General features: G+C 47.5%; 1 protein-coding gene across 6 annotated transcripts in view; it reads right to left on the bottom strand.

The window, feature by feature from the left end:
• LOC108395889 (uncharacterized) overlaps positions 1-10,291 on the bottom strand; it is a 100,680-nt gene that overhangs the window by 82,382 nt on the left and 8,007 nt on the right. Inside the window, exon 1 of one of the 6 annotated variants that reach the window (XM_073220333.1) lies at positions 8,641-8,977. The exons of the other annotated variants lie outside the window; for them this stretch is intronic. The gene's annotated coding sequence lies outside the window, so the exon portion shown is untranslated. Of the gene's footprint in view, positions 1-8,640; positions 8,978-10,291 lie in introns of those variants that run through there. 6 annotated transcript variants of the gene reach the window in all.

Raw genomic sequence — 10,291 nt, 5'->3', positions numbered from 1 at the left:
GCAGTGCGCCAGTCTAGCACTGTCCCATTTAATGAGGCACAGCTGCTCCACACATTCCAGAAAATTCCTTTGCGAAAAACTTTGAACTTGGTCTCTCAAAGCACCTCCAAGAGGTGCATGCCTTCCACTGGGGGGGCTTTGTCTGAGCCCACTTTCTCCATGCTTTACACCTCAGAGCACCCCCCAAAGCTCCCGGGTTCCCAGTCCTCCCCCATAGTGCCCCTCAGCCTCCCATCCCCAAACCAGGCTGGTCTGAGTCCCCTGGTGTCCTCCTCCTGGGTCCTGGCTGAGTGGCCTGATGTCTGTGACAAATGGCTGGGGAGGCTGAGCCGAGGCACTTGGCTCTGAATCTCCCCACACGCTCCCCCAGGACTCTCAGGATGTGTTCACCCTCCCAGGAGGGGAGGCCTGGCCTGGAGGAGAGCTCCAGGATCAGCACAAACACCCCCTTGGGGGGTTCCAGGAGGGAGAGACTCTCCAGGCCTTATGCTGCAGGTGGAGCCCCAGATTGGGACTGGGGAAGCAGACGTGGGCCCTCCTGACAGCCTCAGGTGACCAGGTGACAGGAGGTAAAATCTGGACACGCAGGCCACCCCTACCTCCTTCCCCTGGCCCTGCGCACAGCACCCTCAGAGCCATCTGCCTACATGGTGGTCCCAGGGATGACCTCAGGCTCCCCAGCCACATAGGGAGGTAGGTTTGGGCAGGAGAAGGGCAGGCGGGTACCTGGCAGGGCTGTGGCACAGGTCAGACCTGTCATCCTGCACGGCCCACCAGTCTCAAGCTGACACAGAAGAGCTTCTGGGCCCTAAAACAAAGCAGCAGCCCTGGGCCTGCTGGGTGGTCACTGGACCAGCGGTCCATCCTCCCCCGGTGTGTGCAGGGGCCGCAAGCGCAACACAGCCTGGGCTGCTGGTGCTGGGACACCAGGCTCACATGGCTGTGGGCTGCAGCGCACCTTCCCCACCCGGCGTGTTCTGGGGAGTTGGCAGGGCCCTCTGGCCCGTGGTGTGCTACTGTGCACCCAGGCACAGGCTCTAGGGGCTCCCAGTCTTCGGTCCCTTCAGAGAAGCTGATGATGGAGTTCTTGTTCACAGGCTCACAGAATGAACTTTGCAAACACTCAAGGTAGGAGAGCATGTGCGAGGTCTTTATTTAGAGATAAAGCAGAGGACACAGCTCCTGGCTTGCCCCTGCCCAGAGGGGACAAGATAGCCCCGGGGTGATGCACAGGGAATTTATAGGCAGGTGAGAGACAAAGGGCCAGGGATGCAGACCTGCTAAATGGTCCCCAAATGCTTATCATTGAAGAGACACTAAGTTTCTTATCAGTCTTCCAGATTATTTTCCTTACTTGCCATTATTACTTGTCTACATTGCATATCATTTGATTAGGGCTAGAGGAAGAAAACCAGCATCTGGGTAAAGTTAAAGAAAATAAGTCGGGACTTTTATCAAGCTAAGGTACATTTTACAATGACCTCATTTAATTGACACAATGAAGACATGGGCTATGCTGCGGTCTTTTCTTATGTGGGGGATATTCAAATATTTCAGGCCAAGTTACTCCTGGATTTTTAGTTTTAATTAATCTCACGCAAGAATGCTTATATTACTTTAGAGAATGAATGTGACTGACTTTGCTTACTTGTCTAATATGGAGTTTCAGTAGGGGTTTTATTCCGGAGGCCCTCGCCCTGCTCTGTCTGCACCCACGGTCCCTGCCTCACCAGCACCGAGGCTCCACGGCTTCCCTCCCCAGCTGCCATTCCCTCCTAGTTCCTCCTCCAGGCTTCCCTTCCACACTCCCCAAGCTCTCTGATCCCATGCTCGCACCCCTCTCCCCCCGCCCTCCCAGCCTTCTCCTTCCCCCACCCCTCCCCTGGGCTGGGACTCCTGTTAGGAGGGCGTTGTGCATTCTCCTCGGTTCTTGTCCCCGCAGCAGCAAAGAACTGAGGGGCAGAGACACAGCAGTCAAGTAAAGGTTTTATTTACAGAGAGAAAGTGCACACTCAGAGAGAGGGGAGTGTGGGCTACCTCAGAGAGGGAGGTGCACTGAAAGGGTGGGGGTCCCCCCTTGGAAGGATTTCTCAGGAATGTGACAAAGGGCTAGGGGTGTGGACCTGTGAAGTGGTCTCAAGATGAGACATGAAGTTTTTTATCAGTCCTCCCTCTGCTCGGATTCCCTCCAGGAGAGCAGCTTCCTGGCTGGGCAGCATATCAGTTAAGACTGCCCTCCCCGCCTCCAAGGTGGGCTGTTACTGTATGTTCGCTAAAGACTGTGTTAAGTGTGGATAAAATGAAAGTTCCTGTGGCCAGGATTCTCACCTGGGCCTAGTAGGCTAGCTCACCACTCATGTGGGCAATATGTTGCTATTGACTCTATAGAAAGAGCTCCCACCCAGTGCTCTGGGTGACACGGTGACACGGCTGCGAGGCTGTAGGAGAACAGAGCAGAGGCTGGAGTGGTGGCAGCGCTGAGGTCAGAGGCCCAGAGGATGGCTGTGTGGGATGGCTGTGTAGGCAGGGAGGCCCAGAGGCAGACACGGGCTTACTGTATGCAGACTCGCTCTGATTGGGTGGGATGTTAGTGATCGACCTGCCACTGTGGAAATAAAGTTGGGTATAACCCTTTCACCCCAAGAACGTTTTACTATCATTTCATTGGTCACATTGAATCCGTACTGAACTTGCCCAGGGTTGAAACCCTCTGGCAGGACATTACAAATCTTACTTCTTAACTTCCTGGGTTTTAAAATGCAATCTTAGCTTTAAGATAGAATCTTTCCTGTCTTTACCATGCAGTTTATGGCTGGGCTAGCTTGCTAAGTGAACTGTCCAGTCTGCAAATTACTTGATTAGGGGATGAAGGAGGAAAAACCGCATATAGGTAAAGTTAAAAAAAATCAGCTGGGCCTTTTAGGAGGCTCAAGTAAATCTTACACATGATTACAAACAATTAGCACAATAAAAACACGGACTACTTTCCTTCACCTGGGGAATATTACTGATCTCACTGTGTATAATGCTTAATACAGAGTTCTGATAGGGGCTTTCCTTGCACGTAGTCACACTGCTCTGACTGTAATTACCCTGCCTTGCTTTTTCCAGATGCCCCCACCCTATTGTGTCTAAGCCCAGGGTCCCTGTCTCAAGCTGAGCCTGGGCAGCGATGCAGCCATGGGAGGAGGAGACTTTGCTCGGAGATGGTGAAGATTCAGGCCTCTGCAGAGTCGGGGGGGGGGGGGTGAGGATCTGCACCTCACCTCTGTTGGCCCCCAAGTTCTCTCCTGATGGCCCCTCTGCGACTGTGCCTGTCTTAGGTTGTTCCTCCCTTGAGGAATCTTACCCGTCTCTGGCTAGCCAGCCATCCTCCGGGGCCAATCAGGGCAAAGTGAGGCATGTCGGTGAGAGGCGACATCGGTTTTCTGTCTCCTTGGCTGCTTATGCCTCCGCGGCCTCCGTGCCCAGTACCTGCTTTAGGGATCCCTTGCCAGCCGGCACGGTCCCAGCTCAGGTAATATATTTTGAGGAACTCAGGCCATTTTTTATAACGTAAGATATTTCTTCCGAAACAACACTGTAGAGAAGTTTCAGAAAAAATTTGGTTTGAGAAGGAAGGAGAAAGATCACAGAACCAGCAAACAGGAAGAAAGGTGGTAAGATTGGAAAATCCTCAGGGCAAAACACTGGGCATAGCTGGGAGCTGTACCCTTCTCTCTTTAACTGAAGTTGTAGGTGATGTTGGGTGCTGAGGGAGGCAGACTTCTGAAGGGGGGTTTTCACCCTCATTTTGGGAGCTGACCGCTGTATGATGACGTCTGACCAGCTGTGTGGGGAGCCAGCGAGGACCTGTAACAGACACGACCTCGCCCCCAGATACGCACCGCTGCTGGCATCTAGTTCTTTGCCAGTTTAGGAGTAATAAACTATAAATAACAAAAGACTTGCCATTTACAATGGTTAAAGAGCTGAGGAGAAGTGGATCTACAATAAGACAGTGGATATAAGGATATTTGGAAATATCTGTAATGTAAAATACTGAATAAAGTTTAGCATTATTCCTTTGACAGTGCTTTCCAGGTAAATACAGCTGAGATAAATGTAAGCCAAATTAGCCAAATTTTCCCTAATGAGGAGAAAAAATTCCTCTGGCATGTTCCAGGGGGCCTCTGGAAAATAACAAGAGTTACTTAGAGGTAAGAGCACCTTTCTGAATTTGGTGTTGGTGAGACAAGGGACCGTGGGTTTAGGCAGAGTAGGGTGAGGGCCTCCAGAGAAAAAGCAGAGCAAGATCATTACAGTCAGAACAACGTAACAATGTGCGAAGGAGTCCCTAGCGAAACTCTGTGATAAGCATTACGCAGTCAGTCACACTAACTCTCCAGGGTGAAGATACCAGAGTAGAATATAGACATTCTTCCGTGAAATCAGTTCAAGCTCAAAAGGCCAGGAGCGACTCGGCCTGGAACGTCTGCGTGTTCTGCAGATGAAGAGTCTCTCAGCATAACCTGGGACTTCTCTGTATCAGTTAGATCATGGCACTAAAATTTACCTTAGCTTGCCAAAAGGCCCAGCTTATTTGTCACTGTACCTATATGCTGTGTTTATTTCTCTGATCCTAACCAAGTAATCCGCAACCTGAGCAAAAGATTCATTTAGTAAACAAGCGCTATAAACATCTCAAAAAGTTAAGAAGTAAGATTCTTAACACACTTTAGCAAACAGGCAACCACCCAGCCCACCTTGGGGGCAGGCCAGGCGGTCTTAATTGACATGCTCGCAGAGGGACACTGCTATCCTGAGAAAGAATCACAGCAGCAAATTTCTTCTGTTACTCATCAAAAATGAGCATTCTGGGACCACTTAACAAGTCTGCACCTGTAGCCCTTTACCCCCATTCCTGAAAATCCTCAACTGCGCGTACATCCCCTAGACAACGAGCCAACCACGGACTCTCAGGTCCCCTGCTGGCGTGAGCTAGGAGCTCTGTCCTCTCACCTTGATTCTAAATTAAAGCCTTTAACCTTGTTCTCCTACCTTGAGTGTCTGCGAAGTTCATTCTTTGGCTCGATGAACAAGAACCCCGGCACCAAAGGCACCACGAAAAGGCAGGGACTCGTCCTCCCAGACTGGTCAAAAATTAGATACAGAGCAAAGAAAACTGAGTGTGATTACAGCGCTTTCTCAGTATGCAGAACTAACGGCCGCAGGAGGCTCACACTCCCACGAAAAGCCCGCCAACTGAATCACACCCAGTAAAATAATGAATACCCTCTGTGTGTTCCAGTTGTACTCTTCCTGTCTTCCTCCACCTCTAGTGGAAAGAGCCAAAGTGCGTATTCCCCTATCAGAGGAAGCAAAGCAGGGAATTTCACCTAAACTGAAGGAATCAAATCCCCAGGCACAGCCAAGCACCATGTCAAAGGTCACACCCCACATCTGGCCAAACAAAAATACTATTACTCTATTTGTAGCCCGAATGCATAACTGTAAAATCCAACAGCTACCAGCTGATGGAAGGCGGAAGGGGCATAAAATTCCAGTGTTTAAGCCAACACAGGCACACGGTCCTAGTGCCATTCCAGTTCGTATGCACAATAAACATGCTCCAACACGTCACTATGCTCCTGTCAGCGGCCAGGCGATGTAACTGGTGCAGCTCAGCTGGCTGCTAACTCGCTTCAGGCCAGAGTAACAGAATACCAGCCCGCGGGAACAGGGACACCACACCGGGAGAGGGGAGCCTCTGGGCAAAAGGCAGGTCACAGACGTGAAAGTATGCTTCATAAAATTCAATGTCATTTTTTAAAGTGAGTCCCTGAAAGTCCCAGGAAGCCACCCAGAAACAAGCTTAGTTAGGGCCCGTGACCCAGGGGTGTGGGCGGGGGTGTGGTGGTGTCCCCATTTCCAATCCCAGGGTGCATTCACACAGTTAAGGGGCACAAAGAACTCAGGGCAGGAACCTGCGGGTGCATTTCCTTAGATTCTGAAATACTGTCACACTTCATTTTCTCTCTCAGATTTCATTACTCCTCCTCCCAGACCTCTGCGAATGCTTATTTGAAACACAAATGGGGGCGGGCAGTGTTAACGAGGCCTAACTGGGGGCTCTGAGTGGCCAATTGCACAAGAATCCATCTCAGCTCCTGGTTTCTGAGGCTGTGTGTTTTCCTTTTTCTCTTCTGCTTTTACATACACACAGGCGCAAGTCATGGCTGGCCTAAGAACCAAAGCCAGCAGGGGCTTGTCTTTGCGTAAAGTATCTCCATAATTTTATCACAAGAAGTCAGTAGGATTTTTGGATGAATACAGTCAGCATCTGACAGAACCCAAGAACATGTCCACTATTCAGGGGAATCACACGGCACAATAACCATACGTCTCAGATCTTTTCCTTAAAACTGCAACTTAGAAAGCATGCAAGCTAAAGTTAAGGAATTCTGAAGCTGACTGACTGCCAACAGGCACCCTCCCGCGGTGTAAGGGGAAAAAAGCATTCAGCGTTAAGGCGGCATCATCCCTATCGATGTAACATTTTCTCCATTTTACTTTCTATCTATTTTGTCCCCATGGAAGGTAGTAACTTACCCATTTCCCACACCTCCCAGCAGGGTGTCTTATAACTAAAATTTTATAGCTATAAACATACTAGTCAAACAGCTTTTTACATTTCTTCAACACTTGTTATTTCTGAAAGGACTAAGTGTGAATACATCAATGACTGTGCCTTTTGATACCCCACAATAGCTCTACCTGCCTTAGCCCTTCAGGACACCACGAGCTCCTCGTCAGAAACACTCCCAGTATTTTGAAAACATTCAGTGATGTCTGTCTGCTTGGTATCAACTTCGGGTTTAATCTATACAAATCCAACGTCCTCTGCGTCTGCTGAAACATCCCCTTATAATCTTCATTCCCATACCGGGCTTAGTCCGTAAAGATGTATTACAATGTAGAAAGCTATCAAGCGTATCGAGTATTTAGCTATGCAACCTTAGACCCGACACGGAAATTTTAAACCGTCTTTTAGAGCCAACATAACTTTCCATCAAAACTGCCCTGAATATATTTTAAGGTTGCTAACTTCAACTTCAGAATTCCTCATTTTCCAAAAACAGGAGAATTATGATCAATAACAATCTTTGTTTAAATCACTCTATTCCTAGGATGCTGGTCATGAAAGTTAAGTTTTAAACAGGCCAAGCAAAAAGCTAAATATTTTGTAAATGCCTACTATTCATATCAATTCATATTCATGCCAATTATGTAGCCTGTTCCATATATTACCAAATTCTGTATGTTAGTTTGTAATCCATTTCTTTTATCACAAACACAAAGATACAATTTCACTGAAAAATTCGGTCTCTAATACACTATTATTTCCCTAATATGTGTAAAGTCCAAGTTCACTGTGACAATAACGTCCCCACCTATGCTTCGACTCTGTGTGTATTTCCTACATCTATCATTCAGTATTTCATACATACTTCCCTACCTGTACTTTGACTTACACATCACTCTGAGAAACTGATGCTTGCCCTATTTTCACACCTTTATGAATGCCAGCCCATCATTCCAAATTTTAAAAATAACACAGACTGAGAGATAGAAAGATGGATGTGCCGATGGACAGATGATCAATCAGGTATAATAACAATATGAAGTAGCAGAAACTAGGTGGTAGGCGTTGGAGTGTTCCATGTGGAATCCTGCCGATTTCACTGAGCATTTGAAAATGTTATGATGAAACCTTGGGAGAACAACCGCCCATTTGCAAGGCCCACCTTACCAGCCACCACAGGACCGCATTTTTCTCCAAGGCATTTAACCCTTCCTACGACCTATCAGTTGTTTATGTGTGCACAACTCATCGCCCGGCAGGATTCACGTTTGAATCATTTTTCTCTCATTCAATTCCATCTATTACATCATCTTGTACACAACGACCATTCAACACATGACAAAAAAAATACTTATGGAAAAAAAAATAGTCACTGTTTATTTTACTAATAAAATTGTTCTCACATAATACGGACAGCTATCATCTGCAATACATAGGAAACTGAAACAGAAAAGACCTGTCTGTATTCCGAGGAAAAAATGGGCCAACCAAGTATTTGCAGTCTAAGATGTTACAATGATTCACAGCTCTTGAATTAAGAGATGACCAGACCTTCCCTCAGGAAAGGCAAACATGACTTTGGGCGCGAGCTGAGACCGGAAGTTGGTGACCTGGACCTTTCAAGACTAGGCTAAGTTTGTGCGATTTCCAGGAGAGGTGCAGGTGCTCCAAGTCCTGGGGACATGTGGGACTGGGAAGAGTCTGGGGAGTGAGCATCTCATGGTCTCAAGGGACTCGGCAAAGAAGAGTTAGCAGACTTGGGGAGGCTAAACCAGGTTTGTCGGCTAGGGAGCGGAGCGAATTAACCATCACCCAAGTCAGGGAGGAAAAATGGGGAGCTTCCCGGAGAGCAGGACTGGGTCTAAACACGGTGACCTTGAGGTGAAAGTGGGACCTTTATGGCCTTGAGATAAACGGAGACATAGGCCAATAGAGTCAGTTACCTAGGAAAGGGCCAGAGAAAAAGACCAACCAGTCCTGAGGTACCCTTACCACGGAGAAGGAGCTCAAATTACCTTAAACCAAAAGGGAGTGGAAGCCAGAACAGGGTCATCAGGATAGTGCCACGTAACAGAGTCCGAGCTGAGAAAGGATTTCTGCCAAAGGAGAGGACAATGGAAAATGGAGAAAGCGGATTCTTCAGACACCCCCTTGCCAGTGTCCGTGACTCAGTGACCACAAAGAGTGCCACTTCAGCAGCCATCAAACACCAGAAGTGGGGCTGTACCAGGCAGGCCCCATCTCATTTTATTTTTTTTCGGTAAAGAATACCGTAGCCTGAAAGAAGGGCACCTGGTGGATTTATGTCCTTATTTAAGTAATGCATTAAGGTTAAACTTCACTAAATAATAAACAGGGAAGTGGTTACATATACAGCTTTCTAACTTTATTGGCATTAATATCAAAACTAGTTTTCTTTTTTTAAGCTTATATCAACAAAGCTTTATAAAAATAAATTGTTTCAAAAAAGAAAGAAACAAGGTGGCCGCCCAAATGTCCTCCAAGTGGCCCGAATGACTCCACCCCAGACCCAGTATGGGCAGCGCTCAGCCCACAGGTCAATGAAAAGGCAGACGGAGTGAAGTTACATGGGATGCCAGTGGGAGAAAGGTTGAATCATACGAAATCACGGAGGTACAAGAAGTCATTTTCATGTTTCACATGTTCCTTAGACGATCACAAATAGCAAGCAGTCATTTTCTGCAAGACTTTCTGTGCCGCTCACTGACTTGAGCTCTGTTGGTTCACATCAGGAATCAGCAAACGGGGAGAATTCTCCCACATTCAGTACATCTGCATAGGCACACCCTCGGGGGTACAAGCCTTTGCCCCTTAAGACACCAAAACAAACACTTTTTAAAGTTCGTCTGGTCTACTGTTTCCCAGCCCAGGAACAACCACAGCAACTTTGGAATTTTTGTAGGAACCAAGAAAAACGTGGTTATCTGTCCCAAGGGAGGTCCCGGGGGGGTTGGGCAAGTCTCTGCAAGCCGTTACCATAAAGGCCAAGGAACTCTTCAGCTGCAGAGAGCTGAAACCTCTTCTGTGTTCACTCCGTGGTCCCGAGGACAACTACAAAATCCTGGCCTCTCTCCAATCACCCGAGGTTCATACTGCCTTTCCAAGAGGATTCCACAAAGACCCCAAATTACCACACACATAGGCAAAAAAAACTGGCCGAGTAAATTCCCATCATGCCAGGGCACTTGGTAGTTTTCAAGGGCAGACTGTTCCCAGAAAAATGCAAATAATTCAGGCTCCCCAAAGAAATTCCAAGCAAATATGACATTTGTTCTGTCAGAAAGCAATGCTGAATTGCACTTGAAGAACTTGGATGAAGACGTTAGAGCACAAAGACAGGAAGACGGCTTCTGGCCTATTAGGGATTCTAACTTACCACTCTGTGTTTTACCCCTCATCCCTACTGAAAGATGCCCCATAGAGTGCATGATAGCTAGCGATATTTGTGTCTACTGCCAACGAGATAGCCTTTCAGTAATTGAACTTTAATCTTTGTCAATACAAACATTTTAAAGGTCTCCTTTCCAGTGTTCAATTGTTTAGTTCTTTAAATGTCAGCTGCAAAAAAAATAAGTATCATCCAAAAAACAGCATCCACCTGTCCTGCTACAGCTGACAAAGCATTGGCCACAAAACCATACGTAA

Source organism: Manis javanica, chromosome 13 (genome assembly GCF_040802235.1).
Source record: "Manis javanica isolate MJ-LG chromosome 13, MJ_LKY, whole genome shotgun sequence".
NCBI lineage: Eukaryota > Metazoa > Chordata > Mammalia > Pholidota > Manidae > Manis > Manis javanica.
Note: the sequence above shows the minus strand (reverse complement) of the source record. Positions and strands in the feature narration are given on the sequence as shown.